The sequence below is a fragment of the Cryptotermes secundus genome, unplaced genomic scaffold (assembly GCF_002891405.2).
Source record: "Cryptotermes secundus unplaced genomic scaffold, Csec_1.0 scaffold168, whole genome shotgun sequence".
In the NCBI taxonomy this organism is placed as follows: domain Eukaryota; kingdom Metazoa; phylum Arthropoda; class Insecta; order Blattodea; family Kalotermitidae; genus Cryptotermes; species Cryptotermes secundus.
The window spans coordinates 557,543-584,332 of record NW_019721760.1 but is presented as its reverse complement, the minus strand read 5'-3'; the positions used below and the strand labels follow the sequence as shown (position 1 = coordinate 584,332).

Below are 26,790 nucleotides of genomic sequence, written 5' to 3'. Positions count from 1 at the left end.
TACAATGAAACTTACGCCATCATAAACTGCGTAGTTCCTAACGTAGGTAATCAGTAATCAGTAGTAATCGTAATCAGTGATTTCCCTATCGAATATTTGAGTACTACTATTGTGGGGTGGATAACTTTCATATAGAGTTTATGTATATTCTTCACATATGTCGAAAAACATAATAGAGTTAATAATGGAAACATTTGAAAAGAGAATATTTCGGAAAATGTTAGAAATTGTAAGAGACACTCAAGATAATTGTGATATCATGTACTTGGGAGCGTTCTGCAATGTCAGTATTTCGGAAAAAATGCATTTACGACCATTATAATAATGGAAATATATGCCAGGTTACATAGCTTACGTAGATAGAGTAACAGAAAAATACATGCAAGAATTTATCATGTGAGAAAATTCGGAAATAAATGTCCCATATAAATAAATAATGATTTCATACGCTATCAGAGACATTCAATCGTAAGATATTGCCGAGGGCTAAACCGTGGTCAACTGACCATAATTAGGCGCAGTATTCATTTGCGCACACCTATCATAATGTACACTCACAACCTAACATTAGTGTAAATTACCGAGCTTCGCCCCCTCCAAGATACAGATGGATGCGCAGTAGTCTAGTGCGCAAACCTAACCTAACCTAACCTAACCCAACCTAACATAAGCGAATGTTACCCAAGAGTACCCCCTGATTTCCAGTTGGATGCGCAGTAGTTCATTGCGTACACCTAAGTGTGACGTCATTTACGAAGATGCTATTTTACCGAACGTAATATAGGACTGTCGTAACATGGAATATAATTCGAAATATGACGTTATGTATAAAATTGAGCTTGCGGACTGTTTTTCCACCCATAATATCAATCTGTGCTCTTATATTCCGGTGTTATATTGCTACGTGATAGCTTAGATTGTGTCGAAAATGCCGCTCTCACCTCACGAGTTTGCGATTCCCCCACGGTGATACAAATGACTACTGAATATTACGTATTATGGCATTGTGCTGCCCTCCAATGGCATAACATTATGACGAAAAATCTTTATCATCTGTGATGTCGTTCCCTTCTTTGTCGCGGATGGATACGCGAGCAATTGAGTGACTGCTTGTCATATGTCTCGTCAGAATTTCCCTGTTTGAATATGAAGTTGAATATGAATTATACACGAAAATATTTAAAAATAGGGTGAAAAATTACCGTCATGTAATGGAACTGATAATGGAATATTTCTGTTTCAGTCATGTTAAGCGGTTGGTTGCCCTGTCACTGTGACGTTAATATCCGGTGTACAACATGAAGGTATGTTTCTTTCCTGGTATGAAGATGTGTTTATAAATATTAAGACGGTGTTATGTGTGTATGTTTATATAGATATATGTGCCAGCTGTGATTAATTATCTGCCTGAAAGTATATCTTAAAAGATTCAGTGAGATAGTGCAAATGGTAAGGTTAAATGTGAGTATTATCCTGGACCGAGTAATGGCGAGTGCACGAAATTTTACAAACTTGTGTTTTGTCTGTTCCACAACGAAATCGAAGTGTCTTCCCTCTGAACCATTGAAGTGACGTATGTGTGAAGGAAGAATACACCGTAAAGTATATTTATTTATTTAACGGATGTAAGTGAATATAAGAATAGTGGGTGTGTAGTGAAAGACAGTGTGTGTTTGAGGTTATTCTTGCACTATTATTAATAGTCTCGTGTGAAGTATATACAGTGATTTGCACAAAATGTATGTTAGTGGTTATATGGATATCGAGTGAATTAGATTTTATGACTGCATATGTGGTATGTAGCCTCTGAATATGACAGGTATGTTTATGTTATTAGTTAGAATGATATATTTCTTTTTTTTTGCATTAGTGTACGTACTTGTTAGAAGAGGGTGCAAAGTGAATTTCTAGTTCCCTTGAAGAATTTATTTTTTGTATTTACATCGTAGTTCTGTGTGATAGTGTGGTGGGTATAATGTATGATGTTTTGGTGACAATAATGTCGAGTGTAAAGTGAAGTTAAAATTCTCTTGTGTGAGGTTATATTTTTGTGTATAATATATACAGTGATGTGTCGTGAGGGTTTGAAGTATTTTCAAGAAAATAATAAGAATTCCATTCACACACAGTGGATTGAAAAGTTTCCCGTTTTATGTACATATCTTGTTTGGAAGAAGAATTCTTTCTTATAAGAAGATGATATGCAAAGTGAAACACAAGTTGACATTGGTGTTATGCTGGCAGTCCTGTTCAGTGAGAGTGTAAAGTGGGCAAAGTTGTGTGTAGAGTATGTGTTATAGCATGAAGAATGATGGCAAGTGATTTGTAAGTATTTGTATGTGTATTTCTGTGTGATAGACAAATGATTGCATTCTTGGCATCTGATCTTCCAGGCTTACATGTTGTAGCATGTAGTATACAGCATGAGGGAATTATTTTATTGCCACCTATTAAACTGCTTAAAATCACCTTGTTTACACGAAAGCACGAGTTGTTACAGCTGGCATTCTTGTAATTGTAATTTACAGTTTAGTATAGAACATATATAGTGATGTGTTGGTTTCTTGTTATAATGCTTATGAGATTGTTGAAGGATATTTTGATAGGTTGAGATCGTAATCAGTGATTTCCCTATCGAATATTTGAGCACTACTATTGTGGGGTGGATAACTTTCATATAGAATATATGTATATCCTTCACAAATGTCGAAAAACGTAATAGACTTAATAATGGAAACATTTGAAAAGAGAATATTTCGGAAACTGTTGGAAATTGTAAGAGACAGTCAAGATAATTTTGATATCATGTACTTGGGAGCGTTCTGCAATGTCAGTATTTCGGAAAAAATGCATTTACGACCATTATAATAATGGAAATATATGCCAGGTTACATAGCTTACGTAGATAGACTAACAGAAAAGTACATGCAAGAATTTATCATGTGAGAAAATTCGGAAATAAATGTCCCATATAAATAAATAATGATTTCATACGCTATCAGAGACATTCAATCGTAAGATATTGCCGAGGGCTAAACCGTGGTCAACTGACCATAATTAGGCGCAGTATTCATTTGCGCACACCTATCATAATGTACACTCACAATGTAACATTAGTGTAAATTACCGAGCTTCGCCCCCTCCAAGATACAGATGGATGCGCAGTAGTCTATTGCGCAAACCTAACCTAACCTAACCTAACCTGACCCAACCTAACATAAGCGAATGTTACCCAAGGGTACCCCCTTAGTTCCAGTTAGATGCGCAGTAGTTCATTGCGTACACCTAAGTGTGACGTCATTTACGAAGATGCTATTTTACCGAACGTAATATAGGACTGTCGTAACATGGAATATAATTCGAAATATGATGTTATGTATAAAATTGAGCGTGCGGACTGTTTTTCCACCCATAAAATCAATATGTGGTCTTATATTCCTGTGTTATATTGCTACGTGATAACTTAGATTGTGTCGAAAATGCCGCTCTCACCTCACGAGTTTGCGATTCCCCCACGGTGATACAAATGACTACTGAATATTACGTATTATGCCATTGTGCTGCCCTCCAATGGCATAATGTTATGACGAAAAATCTTTATTAACTGTGATGTCGTTCCCTTCTTTGTCCCGGATGAATACGCGAGCAATTGAGTGACTGCTTGGCATATGTTTTGCCAGAATTTCCCTGCCTGAATATGAAGTAGAATATGAATTATACACGAAAATGTGTAAAAATATGGTGAAAAATTACCGTCCTGTAATGGAACTGATAATGGAATATTTCTGTTTCAGTCATGTTAAGCGGTTGGCTGCCCTTTCACTGTGACGTAAATATCCGGTGTACAACATGAAGGTATGTTTCTTTCCTGGTATGAAGATGTGTTTATAAATATTAAGACGGTGTTATGTGTGTATGTTTATATAGTTATATGTGCCAGCTGTGATTAATTATCTGCCTGAAAGTATATCTTAAAAGATTCAGTGAGATAGTGTAAATGGTAAGCTTTAATGTGAGTATTATCCTGGACCGGGTAATGGCGAGTGAACGAAATTTTACAAACTTGTGTTTTGTCTGTTCCACAACGAAATCGAAGTGTTTCCCTCTGAACCATGGAAGTGAAGTTTTGGTCTGAATAATGTCCAGTGTAAAATGATGTTTAAATTCTCAAGTGTGACGTTATATTTTTGGTAGTAATATATTCAGTAATGTGTATGAGGTTTTGCAGTGTTTTCAAGTATGTTAATATCTCCATTCACCCATAATGCATTAAAACTTTTCCCCGTTTATATACATCTCTTGTTTTCAAGTAGTCTTGTTTATAAGAAATTGGAATGGAAAGTGAAACACATGTTGACATTAGTGTTATGCTGGCAATCCTGTTCAATGACAGTGTAAAATGTGCACAGTTTGTGTAGAGAATGTTATATAGCCTTAAGGATCATGACAAATAATTTGTATTTTGAAGTGTATTTCGGTGTGATTGACAATGGATTGCATACTTCCCATCTAATCTTCCTGGCTTTCGTGTGCAAGCAGGTAGTACACAGCATCAGGTAATGATTTTCTTTACATCTATTAAAGTGCTTACAGGATCACATTGTTTACAGGAAAGCACGAATTCTTACAGCTGACATTCTTGTAATTGAATTTTATAGTTTAGTCTAGAACATATATAGTGATGTGTCTTTTCTCTTTTAATTTTTAGAAGATTTTGAATAATATTTTCTCAGGTACACATCGTAATCCGTGATTTCCCTACCCAATATTTGAGCACTAGCATTGTTGGGTGGGTACATTTCCTTTGAAGTATATATATGTCCTTCTTGTATGTCGAAAAACATAATAAAGTTAATAATGTGAACATTCGAAAAGAGAATATTTCGAGAACTGTTAGAAATTGTAAGAGTCAATGAAGATAATTGTGATATCATACACTTGAGTGCGTGGTGAAATATCAATATTTGGAAATAAATGCATTTATGACCATTATAAATACCGTAATATATTCAAGGTTTCATAGATTACGTTGAGAGTTTAACAGAAAAAGATATATGTAAAATTTATTATGTGAGATAATTCGGATATGAAATGTCCCGTATAAATATATAACGATTTAATACACTATCAGAGACATAATTAGGGAAAAATGCATTAAAGGCCATTATAAATATCGCAATATATTCCAGGTTTCATAGATTACGTAGAGAGTTTAATAGAAAGTTATATGCAAGTGTTTATCATGTAAGAAAATTCGGAAATAAAATGTCCCGTATTAATATATATGATTTCATACGCTATCAGAGACATTCGGTCTTATATATTGCCGACGGCCAAACAGTGCTCAACTGGGCATAACAATGCTCAGTATTCATTTGCGCACACTTGTCATAATGTACACTCACAACCGGACATTATCGTAAATTACCGAGCTTCGACCCCTCCAAGGTACAGATGGATGCGCTGTAGTCTACTGCGCAAACCTAACCTAACATCACCGAATGGTACCCCTGAGATACACGTTAATGCAAAGTAGTTCATTACGCACACCTAAGTGACGTTTTTTAGGAATTTGCTATTTAACGTAACGTAATATAGGAGTGTCGTAACATGGAATATAAATCGAAATATGACGTTATGTATAAATTTGATCTTGTTGACTCTTTTACCACCAATAATATCTATCAGTGCTCTTATATTCCGAGGTTATTTGCTATGTGATAGCTTAGATTGGGTCGAAAACACCGCTCTCACCTCATGAGTTTGCTCATCCTCCACGCTGATAGAAATGGTTACTGAATACCACATATTATGACATTATGCTGCCCTCCAATTGCATAACATTCTGAAGAAAACTCTTTATTATCAGTGAAATCGTTCCCTTCTTTCTCGTGTATTGATACGCAACCAATTCAGTTACTGCTCGGCATTTGTTTCGCCCAAAATTTCCCTTCCTGGATAGGAAGTAGAATAATCGTCATCATTAGTTATCTGTCAAGATGACAGGTCCACAGTCTCTTCCTAAACAATTCCTCCACTTAATGCGATCTAGAGTTTTCTCCTTCAAATGTCAGTATCCTCTTCTCTTCCCAAGGTCATCCAGCATCTTCTTACGTCTTCTTCCTCGTCTTCTTGTAACTTCTATCCGCCCCTCTATCTTTCCTTCGATAACTTCTTTTAGAAGGCAGTTTCTGCGTAAAACATGACAAATCCAATTAGCCTTCCGTTTTCTTATTTCGTGTAGGATATTCATCTGCTCACTGACTCTAATTAATACTTCTTCATTTCTCACATAATCGGTCCAATTGATCTTCTCCATCTTTCTCCAACACCACATTTCCAAACTTTCAAGATNTTCCACAACGAAATCGAAGTGTTTTCCCCCCTGAACCATGAAACTGAAGTACTGTATGTGCTAAGGAAGAATACACCATAATGTACATTTATTGATTTAACGAAAGAAATTGCATGTAAGAATAGTGGGTGTATAATATGGCAATGTGTCTTTGAGGTTGTTCTTGAATTATTGTTAATAATCTCTTTTGAAATACATGTAGATTGGTTTGCAAGAAATGTGTTTTAGTGGTTACGTGGATAGAGGGTGAAATATATTTTATGAGTGCATATTTGGTATGACAGAAAACGGTGTAGTTTTGGAATTTAGCTTCGGAATATTACAAGTGTGTGTAGGTTATTAGTCAGAATGATACATTTTTTTTGCATTCTTACAAATACTTGTAAGAAGAGGTACAATGTGAATTTCTAGTTCCCATTGAAGAAGTTATTTTTTGAATTTATGTCTTAGTTGTGTGTGACAGGGTGGTGTAATAGTGTATGTCGTTTTGGATACAATAATGACGAGTGTTAAGTAAAGTTTAAATTATCTAGTGTGACATTCTGTAATTGTGTGTAATATATACAGTGATGTGTAGTGAGTGAAGTGAGCAGTGTTATCAAGAATGATAAGATTTCCATTCACGCAGAGATGATTCAAAAGTTTCCCCTTTTATGTACACATGTTTTTGTATGAAGAATTCTTGCTTTCAACAAGGTGGTATTATAAGTGGAACACATGCTGTGATTGGTGTCATGCTGGCAATCCTGGTAGATGACAGTGTAAAATGTGGACAGTGGCATGTAAGGTATATGCTATAGCCTGAAGATTGATGGCAAGTGATATCTATGTTAAATGTGTATTTGGGTGTGATAGGCAATGGACTGCATTCTTGCCATCTAGTATTCCAGGCTTACATGTGGTAGTAGTTAGTATACAGCATTAGGGAATGAGTTTCTTTCCATCTATAAAACTACTTTTAGAAATCACATTGTTTGCAGGAAAGCAGGGGTTGTTATATCTGACATTGTTGTAATTGTATTTTATATTTTATTCTAGGACTTATATATTGATGTGTTCCTTCTTTGGTTGTTTTTTAGGAATGTTGAATGATGTTTTTTTTTATTTTCAGATCGTAATCAATTATTTCCCTATCTAATATGTGTTTAGTATTATTGTGGGGTTGATACCTCTCATCTAGGTATATGTATATTCTTCTCATATGTCTAAGAAGGTAATAGAGTAAATAATTTTAAAATTCGAAAAGAGAATATTTCGGAACTTGTGAAAATTTTAAGAGTAAATAAAGATAATTGTGGTATCATGTACTTGAAACGTTCAGATATGTCGATATTTCGGAAAGAAATGCATTTAAGACCATTTTTAATATCGTAATATATTCCTGGTTTCGAAGATTGCGTAGAGAGTTTAACAGAAAAATATATGCAAGAGTTTATCTTGTGAGAAAATTCGGAAATAGAATGTCCCTCGTGTAAATATGTAATGATTTGTTTTGCTATCAGAGACATATTTAGGAAAAAATTGCATTTAAGATCTTTATAAATGTCGTAATATATTCCAGGTTATAGATTACGTAGAGATTTTAACAGAAAAAATATGCAAGAGTTTATCATGTAAGAAAATTCGGAAGTAAAATGTCTCGTATAAATATATGAAGATATGCTGTATTAGAAATATTTCTCAACTAAGGAAAACAATGCGCAGTAGTCATTTGCGCACACGTGTCATAATGTACACTCACAACCTGACATTAGCATAAATGACCGAGCTTCGCCCCTTCCAAAGTACAGATGGATGCGCTGTAGTCTACCGCGCGAACCTCACCTAACCTAATCTATCCCTACTTAACCTAGCCTAGCTCAACCCAACCTAACCATAACTAACATCAGCAAATGTTACTCCTTAGATATAGGTGGTTGCAAAGTGGTTCATTGCCAGACCCAAGGGTGACGTCATTTACGAAGCTGCTATTTTTATCGTAACGTAATATAGGACTCTCATAACTTGGAATAAATCGAAATGTGACATCATCATCATCATCATGAGTAATCTGTCAAGACGACAGGTCCATAGTCTNTTCGCACTTTTTCTTGTTGTAACGCCTGCATGACATTTCCTCTAGAAACACTCCCCCCCGGAGATCCGATTGGGGGAGTAATTTACCTCCGGATTGTTTTTCCTCCACAGGAACTATCTCGCATATATGGTATCTCTGTTTTTGGAAAGAGACTATCCAGGAAAAGTGATAATGTGGTAGTTTTTCCATTTGCTTTCCACATCGCAGTACAGCAGCCGTTCAAATCACTCTGGTCACGCCTGCTGCTATACGAACTTGAACCATCTCGAGCATTATTTGCTCTGTGCTTCAAGTCGCTACTGATGACGCTGCTTCCGGCATCAGTTTTTGGTGTCTCTTCGTCTGATGCCTACCCTTTGACCTGTCCAGCATGGGAGGCCCTGCCAGTAGCTACGCTACCGCTGGTATAGCTCTCAGGATCCTTGGAATACTCAAACCACCTCACCACGATAAGGTGGAGACAACAATGAGAGAATAATATTATACACGAAAGGGGGTAAGAAATTGGGGTGAAATTTACCGTCCTGTAGTCCAACTAATAATGGAATGTTTCTGTACAGTCATGTTAAGAGGTTGGCTGGCCTGTAACTGAGACCTAAATATCCGGTGTAAAAAATTAAGGTACGTTTCTTTCCTGGTATGAAGGGTTGTTTATAAATAATAAGACGGTGTTGTGCGTGTATTTTTATGTGCATATATGTACACAAATTCTGATTAGTTATAATGGCAGAAATTATATCTTCAAAGATTGAATGAGATAGTTCAAATGGTAGGCTTTAATGTATGCATTATCCCGGACCAAGTAATGGCGAGTGCATGAAATTTTACAAACACGTGTTTCCTCTGTTCCAGAATGAAGCGACGTGTTTTCCCATTTAACCATGAGACTGAATTATGTGTGAAGGAAGAATACACCATAAGGTACATTTACTGATTTAACGAAAGTAAGTTCATTTAAGAAATGTGGGTGTGTAGTGAAAGACAATGTGTGTTTGAGGTTATTCTTGAACTATTATGAATAATCTCGTGTGAAGCATGTAGTCATTTGAACTAAATGTGTTTTGTAGTTATATGGATAGAGTGAATTATATTCTGTGAGTGCATATTTGGTATTCAGAAAACAGGTTGTGGTTTTGGTATTTTGGCTGTGAATATTACAGTGTGAGTAGGTTATTATTTAGAATGATATCGTTTAATTTGCATTAGTATAAGTACTTGTAAGAAGAGGGTGCAAAGTGAATTTCTAGTTCCCATTGAAGAAGTTATTTTTTTAATTTATAACTTACTTCTGTGTGACAGAGTGTGGTGGGTATAATGTATGTTGTTTTTGTCACAATAATATCGAGTGTAAAATGACGTTCAAATTCTCTAGTGTGACTATATATTTTTGTGTGTAATGTATACAGTGATGTGCAGTGAGGATTTGTAGTGTTGTCAAGAATGTTAAGAATTTAATTCTCCCACAATGGATTCGAATGTTTCCCCTTTTTATGTACTAATCTTCTTTGCATGAAGAATTCTAACTAGGTGGTATGCTAAGTGAAAGACATATTAACGTTGGTGTTATGTTGCCAATTCTGTTCAGTGACAGTGTAAAATGTGCACAATGCTGTGTAGAGTATGTGTTATAACATGAAGAGTGGTGGCTAGAGATTTGTAAGTTAGATGTGTATTTCGGTGTGCCAGACAAGTAATTGCAATCTTGCCATATAATCTTCCAGGGTTACATGTCTAGCAGGTAGTCTACAGCATCAGGAAATTGTTTCCTTTCCATCCATTTAACTGCTTATCGAATCATATTTGTTACAGGAATGCACGAGTTGTTACAGCTGACATTCTTGTTATGGTATTTTATAATTAAGTCTAGAACATATATAGTGACGTGTTCCTCTTTTGTTTTAATGCTTAGAAGAGTGTTGAATGATATTATCTTAGGTTCAGATCGTAATCAGTGATTTCCCTATCTAATATGTGAGCACTATTATTGTGGAGTTGATACTTTTCATACAAATATATGTATATCCTGCACATAAATCGAAAAACTTAATAAAGTTAATAATTTGAAAATTCGAAAAGATAATAGTTCGGGAAGTGTTGGAAATTGTAAGAGTCGAGGGAGATAATTGTGATATCTTGCACTTGAGAGCTTTCTGAAATGTCAATATTTCGAAAAAAAATTAATTTAAGACGATTTAAATATCTTAGTATATTCCAGGTTTCATAGATTACGTAGAGAGTTTAATGCTTAGAAGAGTGATGAAGGATATTTTCTTAAGTTCAGATCTTAATCAGTGATTTCTCTAATATGTGAGCACTAATATTCTGATGTTGATACTTTTCATACAAATTATATGTATATCCTTCAGATATATCAAAAAACATAATAGAGTTAATAATTGGAAAAATTGAAAAGAGAATATTTCGGAAAATGTTGGATTTTTTAATAGTCAATGAAGATAATTTTGATATCATGCACTTGAAAGCGTTCTGAAATGTAATTATTTCGAGAAAAAATGCATTATGACCATTCTAAATATATTAATATATTCCAGGTTTCATTGATTACGTAGAGAGTTTAACAGAAAAATATATGCAAAAGTTATCATGTGAGAAAATTCGGAAATAAAATGTCCCTTATTAATATATATTTATTTCATACGCTATCAGAGACATTTCGGAAAGAAATGCATTTAAGACCTTAATAAATATCGTAATATATTCCAGGTTTCATAGATTACGTAGAGTGTTTAACAGAAATTATATGCAAAAGTTTATCATGTGAGAAAATTCGGAAATATAATATCCCGTAAAAATATACAATTATTTTATACGCTATCAGATGCATTCGGTGGTAAGATATTTTCGACGGCCAATCAGTGCTCAACTGAGCATAACAATGTCAACAGTCATTTGCGCACACCTGTCATAACGTACACTAACAAACCGACATTTGCGTAAATTAACGAGCTTCACTCCCTCCGTTACACATGGATCCGCAGTAGTCTACTGCGCAAACCTAACCTAACCTAATATTAGCGAATGGTACCCGTGAGATATAGGTGGATGCAAAGCAGTTCATTGCGTACACCTAAAAATGACGTCATTTACGAATCTTGTATTTAACGTAACGTAATATAGGGCTGTCATAACATGGAATATAAATCGAAATATTTCGTTATGTATAAAATTGAGCGTGTTGACTCTCTTGCCGCCCATAATATCTATCAGTGCTTTTGTATTCCTAGGATATATTGCTATGTGATAGCGTAGATTGTGTCAAAACGTCGCTCCCACCTCACGAGTTTGCTCATCCCCACATTGATAAACATTATAACTGAATATCACATATTATGGCATTATGCTGCCCTCCAATGGCATATCCTTATGACGAAAATCTTTATTATCAGTGAAATCGTACCCTTCTTTCTCGTGGATGGATACGAGACCAGTTCAGTTACTGCTTTCATTTTTTCTCCCGAATTTTCCTTCCTGGATAGGAAGTTGCATAATATTATACACGAAAAATTTAAAATATTACGGTGAAATTTACCTTCCTGTGATCCAAGTGATAATGGAATATTTCTGTTACATTCATGTTAAGAGGTTGGCTGGCATGTGACTGTGACCTAAATATCCGGTGCAGAAGATCAAAGTACTGCAGTGCCATCTGTGGGTTAATATTCAACCGATGGCGCTACACTTTTATTTCAAATTTCTTTTAACTCTCGCTGATTTAGCTTGTCTCAAGAAAGTAACTTTCTGCGTGACCCCAAGAGCGGGTGTGGGTGCTGTCCCATGCTTCGCCATCTGTGGAGTAATGTTGAAAATATGACGCTAGATTTTTATTTCATATGAATACTATGGAAGCGTGATTAACTTTCTGCGTGATTATAAGGGTGGGTGAGGGTGGAGTCCCACGCTCCATCCTCAGTACCTCCTGCCCTATCCTTTAAAATTAATTTTTCAGAGAAGAAGTTTGCACATAGGGCCCATAATAAGGTACTAAGATGCTAAATTATTGACTCCACTTCGTGGCTTTCCATGATGTTTTAATCGACAGATGGCGCTACAGTTATTTTATATTTTCTTGTTAACTCTCGCTGAATTAGCTTTGTCTCAAGTGAATAACTTCAAGTCACCCTTAAGTGTGGGTGATCGTGGGCAGAGGCGGGGCAAATATTTTTTCAATGAAAGCCTATACCCGCTTAAGCGTGTGCTTTAAAGAGCGGCCGCAAAAATAAAAAAATCTTCTCTCACCCCGGTCCCTCCCTCTATCGCTCCCTCCACTTTTATCCTATCTCCTAACTTCTTTCCATTTTCCTTTTCACAAAAATCCTACTGGTTTTGAACCAGGGACTTTAAGAACACTAAGCTGGTGTCTTATTTCCCTAGACCACCAGCACCACTGAAATTTAGGTTCTTTAATCTTCCTCTTAAGCTACATCTTCGGTTATAATTCTAGAAAAATCATATTACTCACTTTTTATATCACAAAGTTATCCTTGGTCTCGAACATTCTAACTCCTCTTCGCCGGTTCGTTACCAATAGGCCACCAATACCATAGAAAATTTTTACCTTTAATCTTCCTCTTATGTCACATCACGCTATATAATTCCAGAAAAATCTTATTAACTCCATTTGTATTTTATAAAACTTTCGTTGTTCCGAACCTCGGAACGTCAGCACATTACGCCAGTGTCTTACCCATAGACCACCAACACCGCAGAATATTGCTTTCTTCAGTCTTCCTCTTATGTTACACCTCGAGCCGTAATTCTAGAAAAATCTTGTTAATCGATTTCTGTCTTACAGAATCTCCCGAATCTCGAACTTCTACTCACTACACCGGCGTGTTACCAATAGGTCACCAATGCCACGGAAATTTTTACCTTTAATCTTCTTCTTCTGTTACATCTCGCTATATAATTCAAGAAAAATCTCATTACAAAAATCCTTGTGGTCTCGAACCACGGACCTTCTATTTACAACGTCGGTGTCTTACCTCTATACCACCAGAACATCTATGCAACCGCCTTCTACGATCCTCCTCATACTCTACGACTTGGTTTATAGCTGCAGAAAAATCGTATTTATTTGTTCACTTTTCAATTTCTATTGACAAAAGACACCATGGCCTCGAACCCGGTACGTTCCCAATACTACGCCAATGTCTTACCCACGTACACCTAGATCTTTACAAATTTGTTACCTTCGCCTTCCTCATATAGTATGACTTGCTTCCTACATGCACAGATTTCTTAGGGTTTTTTTTCACAAAAATAGTTGTCTTCGAACCACGTAAATTCTAAACCATACACCAGTGCCTTAATGAAGGCCCACCATTGTTATGACACTATTTGCCTTTGTCTTCCACATATCCCACCGCTCCGTTTCTTTTCGGGGGCACATACTGCCTCCATCTTCAGAGTGGTTTTTTGCTGAACATTCTCTTCGACCCTGATAATGGAGGCAGTGTGTGGCTCCGGATGTCTGTCAACTTGTAGCGGGATTCGCAGCGTATTCTTCAGTGACTTTCCTATTTGGGAGGGTGGATGTGCGTCCCATAGCCCTTTGCAGCATGAAGAAGGTAAATCAGTGGCATATACGAAGCCAGCCGTGTTGTAAGCCGCTCTCATGCAAGAGGCATGAGCCTCGGATTGATACCGAGCAATCAGTCAGGTCAAGTTTTCGTTCACTCGTGGGTGAGGGTGGGATCCCACCTCCCCGCCGCCGTTTGCACTTTACTCATAAGTTTCAGCCCACAATGCGCCAATTCAATATATCGTAACACTGAACTGGACTGGCGATAGCAGCCCAGAGCTGAAATGGCAGATACTAATATTTGTGGCCGTATCCATTCTTGTAAGTGGAAGTAGAGCGCGGTACACAGTGGGAAAGGAAACGGGCGCTAAATCCATCATACACGTATATTTGTCTGCAGGTAATGTAAACCCCTGAACCCGAAATATACTAAGAAGACATTTATGCGCACGTGTAATGAATGAAGAATATTATCTTCTAGGATATGTAGCCGTACCACTGACACCCCCAGCTTTATTTGAAATCAATATTTCTTTTTAGAGTAATTAAGCACAGGATATAGTGAGGAATATTCAAGGGTGACTTAGCCCGATTCTTAGTTTCAAGAATAGGGCCTGCTTCACTGCTACAAAGATCAGGCAGGAAGCACCCCGCAGAGTTTTCCCGGAAATTCAGTTCGAGAGTTGACCGGCGAGATCCTTTGGTAAAGTTACACTTGACAGGTTTTGAACCCCGTAAGTCAAAAGTGGGAAGGCCAGCAACCCACGCTACTGGTATAATTTTTCAAGCAGCTGTCAAAAACGACGTTAGGACTTTAAGGTCCAAAGTCCCAAATTGGTGATTGGAGCGGTGAGAATTATGGTTAACTCCCCAAATTCGAATTGTTCCAATCAGCCGTAATTACGGTAGTAACTTGGAGGCGGAGTTGAAGCTGTGAAGATTTCTTGCTTCAAAGCAGAGTCAGTCTGCTAAAGCAGTCTCTGAACAACTCTACAAGTGTACAGCCGAAAAATTAGTGTCACTGGCAGTTGGGTTTAAAAAGTCGAAGTTGAAACAGGATTATGTTTAATTGTGTTACGGGAACAATCCCTGAATAACTGCAAAATTTAATGCGAATCTTACTTGGTCTTAAAAGTTTAAGCGAAAGTGTTACTCCTATGTGTTGTGCTAAAAGAAGCAGTCGCTAAATAACTACCCAAGGATCCGGTCGCCAACGTTTGGACGATTTCAAGTTGTTTTAAAGGATTAAGGACAAGTGCTGTTACATGTATATCAAGAACTGCTAATTAAACAGTGTGTGGTAGTGCCTAGCCATAAACACTCTTATCCTTCCCGCTGACGCGAGGTCCGTATGCACCCTGAGACAGAATCTCATCGCTCTAGTGTGAATGCGGTACCCATCACCTGTAGTTTCCGGTTCATTCCCCCTTTTTCCTGAAATGTAAGCCTTTACAGTAAGCTTACTGGCACCCAGTATTAAGGTAACCCATACCCCACAAACAATTATCCACAACAACAACAACAACAACAACAACAACAGAAAAAAGGGAAGCAGAACTGGATAAGAAGGACGCAGCAGCAACCTGCAAACTCGGAGTACCAACAGGTGAGAGGGAACGGCTAGAGGAGCAGCTACAACCAGCAACCAAGGGGCCAAAAGGACGGTAAGAGAAGGAAAGTGGCACCAACATAAAGGGCCCAACGGAGTGAACGGTTATAGATATGATGCCAGTCCGCCGACTTTTCGGATGACTGTATGGCCTCAGTGATTAGGGTGGAAGGGTAAGTGAAGCAAGAAACCAGAGAGCAGGAACATTTTATAGCTTACTGCAGGTTTAGAGGGGCTGTAAAGCTATATAGGTTCTTGCTGCCACCGTACAGTCTAATAGGGACCTGCAACACTGTACAGGAACATTTTATAGCTTACTATAGGTGTAGAGAGGCTGTAAAGCTATTTAGGTTCCTGCTGTCACCGTACAGTCTGATAGGGACCTGCAACACTGTAAAGAACTGCACTTTTCGTGACTGTACAGGAACATTTTACGTATAGCTTACTGTAGGTGTAGAGAGGCTGTAAAGCTATTTAGGTTCCTGCTGTCACCGTACAGTCTGATAGGGACCTGTAACAGTGTGCAGAACTGCGCTTTTCGTGACTGTACAGGAACATTACATAGCTTACTGTAGGTGTAGAGAGGCTGTAAAGCTATTTAGGTTCCTGCTGTCACCGTACAGTCTGATAGGGACCTGTAACAGTGTGCAGAACTGCGCTTTTCGTGACTGTACAGGAACATTACATAGCTTACTGTAGGTGTAGAGAGGCTGTAAAGCTATTTAGGTTCCTGCTGTCACCGTACAGTCTGATAGGGACCTGTAACAGTGTGCAGAACTGCGCTTTTCGTGACTGTACAGGAACATTACATAGCTTACTGTAGGTGTAGAGAGGCTGTAAAGCTATTTAGGTTCCTGCTGTCACCGTACAGTCTGATAGGGACCTGTAACAGTGTGCAGAACTGCGCTTTTCGTGACTGTACAGGAACATTACATAGCTTACTGTAGGTGTAGAGAGGCTGTAAAGCTATTTAGGTTCCTGCTGTCACCGTACAGTCTGATAGGGACCTGTAACAGTGTGCAGAACTGCGCTTTTCGTGACTGTACAGGAACATTTTACGTATAGCTTACTGTAGGTGTAGAGAGGCTGTAAAGCTATTTACGTTCCTGCTGTCACCGCACAGCCTGATAGAGACCTGAAACAGTGTGCAGAACTGCACTTTTCTCTGACTGGCAGAGGTGGGGAGTCGCTTAAATTTGTGTTGCTTCAGGGGACACGGTATCACAGATTTCGAGCCCCCCACCCCTGGGGTAACGCTTGGTGCTATGAACCAGGTTCTGGCTCAAGATCCTCTTAATTACTCAGGGTGTCTGCTCGTGCATGATCACGCTGACAGAAACACATAATTAAAACAGAGGCCGCATGAATTCTGTGGAAAGGAAGAGGTGCGAAAGGACAGAAAAAAATACTGTGATGAAAAATGTTAAAGGAGGAAACAAGATAACGAGCAAAAAAAGGACCCTGCTTATAATGATAACGTACCGTGTGCTGGCTGAATTTGTTTGGAAGCAGAGAGGAAGATGCAGTGATCTGAGGAGCCTTCAGAATTTATGTTTTCCCCTTTAACCATTAAGGCAACTTCCCGCCTGTTTTAAATTAGATCATAGGTTTATATTTAACATTGCAAACTCATCAGTCCGCAACCGCCATACCATTCGACGGTACTGGCAATGCCGTCAATTGAGCTAGAATAAATACATGATTCATTTTCCACGGTATATATTTCCTTCTACATAGGCTATACAAAACACTTTGTAGGGGTGCTGTTTATCATTGTCCTTACACAGTTAGGATTTCCACAGCAAGGAGCTGGCGAGCGTTAATACGCTGCGTGAAGTAGCTCTACTGTTTCAGTCAACGTGTCTACGAGTATTCTCTTGAGTATTCAATGTACGTATTTTGGTGCGGATATATGAACCGTAAAAAGGGCTAAACTAAAGTCATTCCTGTAACAGGCCGTGGAAACCTATGGGATTGTGAGACGTCGAGGCTCCGAAATTTTCCAAACAATCAGCTCACAGACGGAGGTGAGGTTGCCAGGCTTACGCCCCGGCCGCTCGTCTTGTACCTTCAGGAAGATTCCTGGTACTCAATTCTGTTAGAGGTTTAGTCGACCACAGGTCCATTTTCGCTTAGTGGGGGGTGGAGTCCACCTGGGTCCACTCGGCACGGCGGCCACTGTTTGACCTGTTGTACCCGCCCCTCTTGATTATGATGATGGAGAATTTGGTGGAATGGCGATTGGCGGGGAAAACCGAAGTACTTGGAGAAAATCAGCCCAAGCGCCACTTTGTCCACCAAGAATCCCACTTGACCAGACCCTGGATCGAACCCGGGTCGCCGCGGTGGGAAGCCGGCGACTAACCGCTTGAACTATGGCGCGGCCTTATCACAGGGTGCGATTGGAAGGATTAGGTCAATTGAAAAATCCAGTGACCTCATCGAGCCTCGAACCCGCAACCCTCCTGCTCGTAGCGTAGTATCTCAACCAACTACGCTACCGCGTGTCTCTAAATTTATCCCTGGACTTAATTAATTACCACACCATGAATGTGTGGCACTTTGGCACTAGATGGAAATGAGTGGTCAGCTTCACGCCCCGGTCGCTTTACCCCCGGCACCCATTTGGTAGGAGACTAGGTGAGCCTCACAGGGTCGCGGGTGTTAGTGTGCTTGCTGAATTGGTCGCTTTGTGACGAGGTGCGGAGATTTCACCTGCCGATCAGCACGATGTCCTGCTACAATGGGTCCACTGGGAAGCCTGCGTGACTTGAGTGCGTACGAGATTCAGTCTCTGCAGCAGTGCGGTCTCTCATTCAGAAGGGACAATACTGAGCGTGTCAAAGGATCTGGGGGCAGTGAAGTCATTGTAGTAGTAATTGTATTGTAGTTGAATTTACATTGTATTCATTGTGTGTGGTGTGTCCTTTATTGTTTTTGTAGTTTTGTGTGCTGTGTTTCGTTTTAGTGTGGTGTGTTATTGTGTGTTATTTCTTTTGTANTGCGGTTTACTAAAGACGCTTCTGGAAACTATGGACGATGAAGTAATGACGTTCTATTGAGGGAGATATAGGTGATCAAGAAATAATTGGATATTTAACGGGGGTTTTGGGAAATACGAGCGATATTAAAATAACGAGATATTTAACGGGGGTTTTGGGAAATAGGAGCGATATCAAAATAATTGGATATTTAACGGCGGTTTCGGGAAATACGAGCGATATTAAAATAACGAGATATTTAACGGGGGTTTGGGGAAATATGTGCGATATCAAAATAACGAGATATTTAACAGGGGTTTGGGGAAATAGGATTAAGATCTGGTCATGAAAGTCTGAATGGGCTCTAAATTAAGAGAAAGTGACTGGCCAACCGTCAGTCGTAAAATGACTTTGAAACGAAGCAGGAAGTAAAGAGGAATTTTGTAGAAACGAAGCGGTGGGTAATGTGGAAGACGATGGCGAATAGTTGTCATAACCATGGTGGGCCTTTGGTAAGGCACTGGTGTATAGTTTAGAACAGTGTTCCGCAACCGGTGTGCCGCGGCACACTGTGTGCCGTCACAAGGTGAAAGGTGTGACGCGAACTTTGAACTATTGTAAGAAATTAATTGTCGAATTTTATTCGTTTTATTTTATCCCAGTTACCGTGTTTCATATGCTTGTATTTTATTCTCAGCCACTGCAGTGATTAAATAAGATGATGCTTGTTTATTCTTTATCACATGCTGGAATTTTTTATGTACAGTAATGTTGTATTCTAAAAAATTAAACGTAAATTATTTACTCACAGTTGTTATATCATGGTTTTCATTATTGATTTAATTTTCTCACATCTACGCAGCTTCCTTGATATGCTTGCCGCATGTTCTCTGTACGTGATTTTCCCTAAAACTGCAGGGATTAACATGGGTTTTCCTGTCTTTTTTCTAACGCCGTTTTGATATTTGACCCTGTTTGTTGTAGTTAGAGCTTCTACAACTTCAAGACTTTCTTCCTGTAACGATGCACCTACCGATTGTTGGACTTCATTTAAAATTATAAATATTTAAAAAATAAGTCAGTTTAGTGTCACTTCTTCCGTCTGAAAAGTAGAGATCCCGCGTTTTACAATTTTTTCAGTTCTATTACAGCTGTGCTCTGAAGTAGTTCGCAAATTTTTGGTTGTTAGTTAGAGAATTACAGATGGATCGTTTGAGATGTCCCCGACTGTATGGCCACTTGCTGACGGCAATAAAGTAGTGATGGACACAATTAAAGAACATTTAGAAATGCTGCAGCAGAAACTCAATAAGTATTGTGGAGAGAGTGTACAAGATTTCGACTGGGTTCGTGATCCATTTGCTGTGAATTCAGAGCAAATTCCGGTTAATATACAAAAGGAACTCGCAGATTTAAAAGCAGACAGAACATTGAAACTAAAACTTCTCGAAGTGCCTTTGGATACGTTTTGGTTGGCAATAAGGAGTGGATACCCGGCTATCTACGAGATGGCAGTTAATGTGTTATTGCCTTTTTCAACGACATATTTGTGTGAACTGGGCTTCTCGACGTTAACTGAAATTCAGACATCAAAGAGGGAGTTGCTCAAATCCATCGATGAAGAAATGAGAATTGCGTTGTCAACGATTCCACCACGGATCAGTCGCCTGTGTGCAGCTACGCAGGCGCAAGTAGCACATTGAAGGTATGAGTAGAATTACTGTATTTACTTTAATAGTAATAGAAGTGTATTTTCTACACTCTACAGTGAATTAAAGTTCATTAATTGTTAATAAATGCACGAGTCGATTTCTGTTTAATGATAATAAAATAACAATATAATAATATTATAGTAATAAGTTGATCACGTTACGTATTTATATTAATTGTCTGATATCATGCGATTTTGAGGGGAATAACATTTTGGTGTGCCGCGAGTAGAAAAGGGTTGCAGAACACTGGTTTAGAAGTATGGGTCCTCGGGTATTTAATCAATTGAGACCAAGCTACTTCAGCGGGGTTCGAAACCGCAGGAACAAGAAATGAGCAGAAAATTTTGACGTGATATGACATCATATACAAACCTTCCTTCCTGTTATCTGAGAATGACAATTACGTTAGGATCGCAGATAGTATCGTACTATATACGGTCGAAAGTGCCGTTGGTAACTATGTAACCTCCTATTATATCCTATTACGGCCACAACATCAGTATTGAAAGTGTTAATATTATGGGCATCGTATAGCCTCGTAGCTGTGCATGTACATTTTGAAGGCGCATATTGCCTCCATATACAGGATAAAAACGGAGGCATGTGTTTATCCAAAACAATACACATCTACCAGGCTCTACTGTGCCATTACTTAGAAGGCCAGAATCTGGTTCTTCATTACCAATAACCAAAGCGTTTGAAATAATAAAATGAAAAGTTCAAATGGTATCAATGTGACATTTGAATTTTTGAAGGTGATATTATGTGGGACATGATGCCGTTTTACCTGGTAGAAACTCACCTCCATTTCCGAGGAACTGCCTACATATTCAGGGCCAAAGAGTAAGCCGAAGAAGTAATCAGTATGTGAGAAGCAGCTTCCTTGCTGTGCCCTTCAACCCTGAAGATGGATGCAATACATTCATTTGAAATGAGAGCGAACTACCAGACTGCATGGCATCAAGCCTCGGAAGAACATTTTGAATATGATACCCTGTGAATGGAGTATAACAGGACCAGCACCAATATACATAATTCCACTGTTGGCAAAATTCATCAGTCTCTTCACCATTGACCTCATGAACAAAATATTCGAGCATGGTATTTTATTGTTCCTGCATCTCCCACTTCCCATGGCATATAATTTAGTTCTGATTTATTTCCTATCGTAGTTGGTTCAATGAAGGCTTTTTCTTATTCTTCGGGTTCTCCCAGTTTAGTAGGTTCCTTGTTCTAAATACTCCAAAATTCATTACTTCACACATTCTATTATTACTACTGCAACATTTCATTCTGTCAGATTCTGGTTTTACACTTTACTCTGTCTAGTCAATCATAAATGTCTCCAAAAAATTATTTCTGCCGATTCAAACCAAAGCCTTACTCTGTGAATTAGTATAAAGACTTCAACACAGAAATTAATAATTTGCCCTCTACATGTAATTCTATTTATTTCCATTTTCTCTCTTTCTGTGCTATTCTACACATCCTTGCTTGTAGAGCTTGCTGGTTTTTATTTAAAGGAACATTCCCCTGCTGCTCAAAGACTACAAACATGTGTATTTAGTTCAAGGGTTAAGGCCAAGAGTCCTTTCATGTGAGATATTTTGTGCATAGTATGGAAACACAGTTAATACTTGCAATATCCTCTAGACATGAATCAGTCTGTATTTAGGGGTGTGCTGTGATGCAATCTTGTAAATTTACTGACCTTTCAGGGTAATATACAATGACCATCTTAAGGCTTAAAGAGTAAGCGAAGAAAGCATGCTGCATAACTGCTTGGATTAATCTTTGATCCTGAAGATGGAAGCAGTATATTCCTCCAAAATGTCAGTGAACTTCTAATGGACTACACAGTATCACATCTCATAAGGTACTATTCCTCATAAGTAGCCAGATTTGTGCTTCAGTCATTTAGCCTCAAGAAAAGAGTACACATGCCCCATGTTTCATACCCACTTTATCCATATTGGTGTTCCCAACACAAAGATATTCACTGTTTATAAGCTTTTGTTTCATTCTTATATCATGCATAAGCCTTATGATATCTAATCCCTTCCTGCAGATTAAATTTCATCATTTAGAATTACCCTCACTCTGGTATGTGGCTAAGTAATTTCTGCAACTGATAAAGAATCTTCAATAATATATATATATATAAAACACCATTTTTGGAATTCATGCATCTGCTTCACCACTTCCTTGCTACGCTTGTCATAGTTCCTACCTTGCTAACTGGTCCAATTTGGAGTTCCTTTAGAGCAAACTGTTTCCTTTTGCTGTGTACAAAGACTGTTTAAATTATGACAAGCATGCATGATGAAATATTTGCACAGATGACACCATCCATGGATGGCATTTACTACCAACTTGGATTATTTTTATATTCATCTCTGACATATCTCCATGTCAGCAGTTAAAAATACATTTAAAAGCAATTTGCTGAGCAAGACTAGTGCCCTGGAAGGGCAGATGAATCAGGCTTACTGCAACTACATAATGTGTGTAATGTACAAAGCACATATAGATTCTTCTGTTCTTGGCTTCAACACTGAATTAGAATTCAGCATATGATTTCTACATGCTATATAATTTTAAAAAATTTTACAGATATTTAATCTCATACTTAAATGCTTTATTCTAATCTGTTTAGATGAAGCTTATAAAATTGGCATATGATGCTGGCACAGTTCTCCACTGGTTTCAGAACCTCAATTACTTCCTTCTTCTTAATGTGGAAACTAATCAAATGTGAAAGGGAAGACGGGAGGCATATATTATGCAGAAACTACGAACTCTTAGCATTCTGGTTTAATGGTATGGCAATACTTCTTTCAGCTGGTATGCATACTGGCACAGTTGTCAAAAGTCACACACTGACTAGTGCGTTTCATGTTCTGATTTTCAGACTAAAACCGAACATTACAATACTTGAAACATGGTTTCAGGAAAAGTACTGATTGGTGATGGTGGGGGGGGGGAGAAGGAAAAAAGTGCAAAGTTATATGAAAGTAGCAAAAACAGGTTCAGGTTTCATTTGACAGTCTACAGTGTAATTTTAGCACTGTTCCCCACCAAATTTTACATTCTATAAAAATTATTAAACATACAAACTGACAAATCTAGCAGACCTGTAAGAATGAATCAGAATTTAGAAGACATATTTTCAATATGTCCTGAAGGAACTATCACAGATGAATGCAAACTATGTAGCAGTTTTTCGGTTTGTGACAAGCAAGGATAAGGTCTGATTATTTCCAAAGTAATGTTCCCACTTTAAACTTATTCCAACAGATGCAATTATAATTTAAAAGCTCTTATTGTAAGCAGTTCAAGCTTATAGCCATATTGAAGCTCACCCTTGGCTGGAGGTCTCTGCAGTGCTACAGTGAACAAGCCACAGCAGAAACTCAAGAATATGACAAGAAAATAAAACATGTGGGATGTAGTTTTGTAGTCATAGTCATGTTTTGCCTGCTATACCCTCTGGAGCATCAGCACAGGCTGTTTAGTGTGCAGAAGTCATGATTAAGTGATGTAAGCAGATTGGTCTGATTTTGATGTTTAAGAAGATTATTAATTTTGGTCAAATTTCACACAAGACCAACCATTCATAGCAAGGCACAGTAATGGTATCCATATTCAGTTTAATTCAATGATTGCATGTATATTAAGAAACTTTTGCATAAATTGGAATAAATCATAAAGCATTAGTTAGGTCTTGCTTAGAGGGGAACACAGACACAACAAACATTTCAAAAACTATTTTGTCTGTGAATACCAGTTGCTATTGGTCAGTTGCTCTTGTCCTGTCAGTTTCTCTGTTCATCATTTTCTCAAAAATGTATTCAAGACATATGACTACAGTCTGCCCAATATGCACCAGTACTTATTTTGAAAGAGATTCTTACAAGCAGTTGATCACAAAATTATTGTATGTACCTCAAACAGTTTCCAAAAATCAAGAACATAAGCTTGTTTAAACTATATAAACTATTATAAAACAACCTCTAATGGGTCCTGTTTCTTCCCTATTTCAAGTATTGCAAAAAATGTATATATTATGGCATTACTTATAAAATTACCTTGTAAATAAATGAAGTAAAACAACATAGCTCAAAATATAACACTCATATACTTGGGTCATAGTTTTTTAAGTATCTTAGTGACTTTATTTTTTAAATCGGTTCTTTTCAAGCAATGTAACACTAAAAATATGTAAGTACTATGGAAAGAATACAACACAAATCACTTCTGGAGAGAAGTAATAGCCCAACATATTACAAGAAAATTATAGTGAAACCAAACATTCAAAATCAGTGTTAAATGAATGGTAATCCATGTTTCTTTCCCAAACTGAAAATTATACTTCACATTTAAAGCCTTTTTTCTGGTGTGTAAAATTTACAAAATTTTCCTTTCAAACAATGACTATCATAAACTGACACCACATATCCACAAAGTGTAACTGACTTTTTCAGCCATTTTCTGCTTTAAACTTCTTAAAATCTGTCATTCATGAATTCAGGGATGAGTAATACAGATATTTGTTGACAAGTGAAATGTCTGTGATACATAATATTGAAACACCTCAACAATAAAATTTCTTATAACTGATGCACTCTTCTGCCAATCTTCTGCACGATTTCTTTTTACAAATAGAAGTTCTGAATGAAATGATTACGATTTGCTAATTTTAAGTTGTGGTCTTCTGAGTTAAAACACCACATTTTGGTAGGTGGTAATGTCATACCAGACTACAGTTTCATATCCAGAAGAGTATAAAATAAATCTTTACCTCCATCAGAAGTTTGAAACTCACATACGAGTTACACAGCACGAAACATTGACAGATCCAGTTTACTGTGATTATCTAAAAATATTCTTACTGGTGTCAATATATGATATATAAATTCCATGGGGAATACTTCTGAAGAGGCATATTTTTGACAGTTTCTTCGGTGGCTGTTCCTATATCAGATGCTAAAATCTGGATCATTGTAAAGTTGCAAAGAAAATAAAGCTCTATGTCACAGTCTGAATAAATGACAAACATGGAAAACCAGACTAAAGCCACAGCAACTTGTCTTTCTCGACTGAAAAATGTTCATGCATTTGGAGGCTCAGCATTATCTTTAAAAATTAAAGAATTACAGTACCTACAATTATGGGTCATTGCTCAAAAGTTTAAAAACCATTAATCATCATTCAAATTTGTGTGTTCAGTGATACACATCAAAGTATATATTTATGGGAAATCACTCAAAAAAGAGCTTTGACATTTCACGAACAATTTATCTGTGAAACAATATTTTGTCAGGATACATCATTATATGCAGATAAACTGAAGGATATTGTTTCTTGCATCACATATAGATTATGCAAATACCTACTCTTTTCTGAAAATTATTTTACAAATAATAATGCTTAATGAGGATAAAGACTTTTATCACTGAGACGATTCAGAATTTATATAATAATTATGCATGGCAAAACAGAACATGCGAACTGCAAATTTTGCAATGTCCAGATTCAATGTCATTATTTAATATTTTAATATGCCACTGTTATGCTAATTAAATATGCTAGTTATGCAACTTGCATTTTTATCCTCCTCTCACTGAACTTTTAAGAGAAAGGCAGGTTGAAGCATAATAAACACCTCCAAATTTTAAGTCTTCTTAAATTATGCTGGAATAAAATGAAGTGACAACTTTCCAGAAATTATTTTCACAGTTGTCAATACAGTTATAAGGAAATATTCCTTGAAGATCACTGCAATGCAGCTTGTCTGTAAAGTTCCATTCCACCTGAAATATTAACAAAAAATTGCTTGAAACTGGGCAGTAACCAGTTTTCACATTTTTATGAATGCAACCTTATCCCTATGGTAATCCACTGGCATAGTAATGAAGTAATAAACTCAACAGTTCCAGTACTTTTAAGTTTTTATTTTATATTTTTTGGTTCAAGTTAATATTGTTGTGGATCATTAACAAAGAAGAATTCTGTCTTCTGAGATGTGGCAATGTGTAGTATCCTTAAAATTTATCAATGTTTTGGAGGAATGTATTGCCTCCATCTTCAGGGTCAAAGAGTAAGCTGAGTGAGCACACAAACTCCTTCTTGCTTGCTCTACTTACTTTTTTGACACAAAAGATGAAGACAAAACATTCCTCTCCAGCATCAATAAACTTTTAATAAACTCCACAGAATCATTCCAGCAGTATTCTTCATGTACACTGTAGTGAGAAACTCATATCTCTTGGTATCATAGATATTCATGCTTCAATATGGATCCAGCCATAATAAAAAACAAACAATTTAAAATGTGATGACCAAAACAAAAAAAATTAATGATGCATCTTCCACCAATGGTGTCAGTTTGAATGAATCTGAATACACTTACAGTGAGCTGATATTGCTCTAAGTAAACAAAGATCTAATGCTGTAGTAAACCATAGGATTAAAGAAACTTACACACAGGTCACATTGCAGATAAAAGCATAGG

The 26,790-nt window shown here is 37.4% G+C and overlaps 1 long non-coding RNA gene across 1 annotated transcript; it reads left to right on the top strand.

Annotated features, from left to right (window-relative positions):
- Positions 1-20,228: 20,228 nt before the first annotated feature.
- Positions 20,229-26,437, top strand: LOC117282046. The gene is made up of 2 exons (XR_004512634.1): positions 20,229-20,269; positions 21,032-26,437. It is a non-coding gene; the product is annotated as an uncharacterized LOC117282046 (long non-coding RNA).
- Positions 26,438-26,790: the final 353 nt, after the last annotated feature.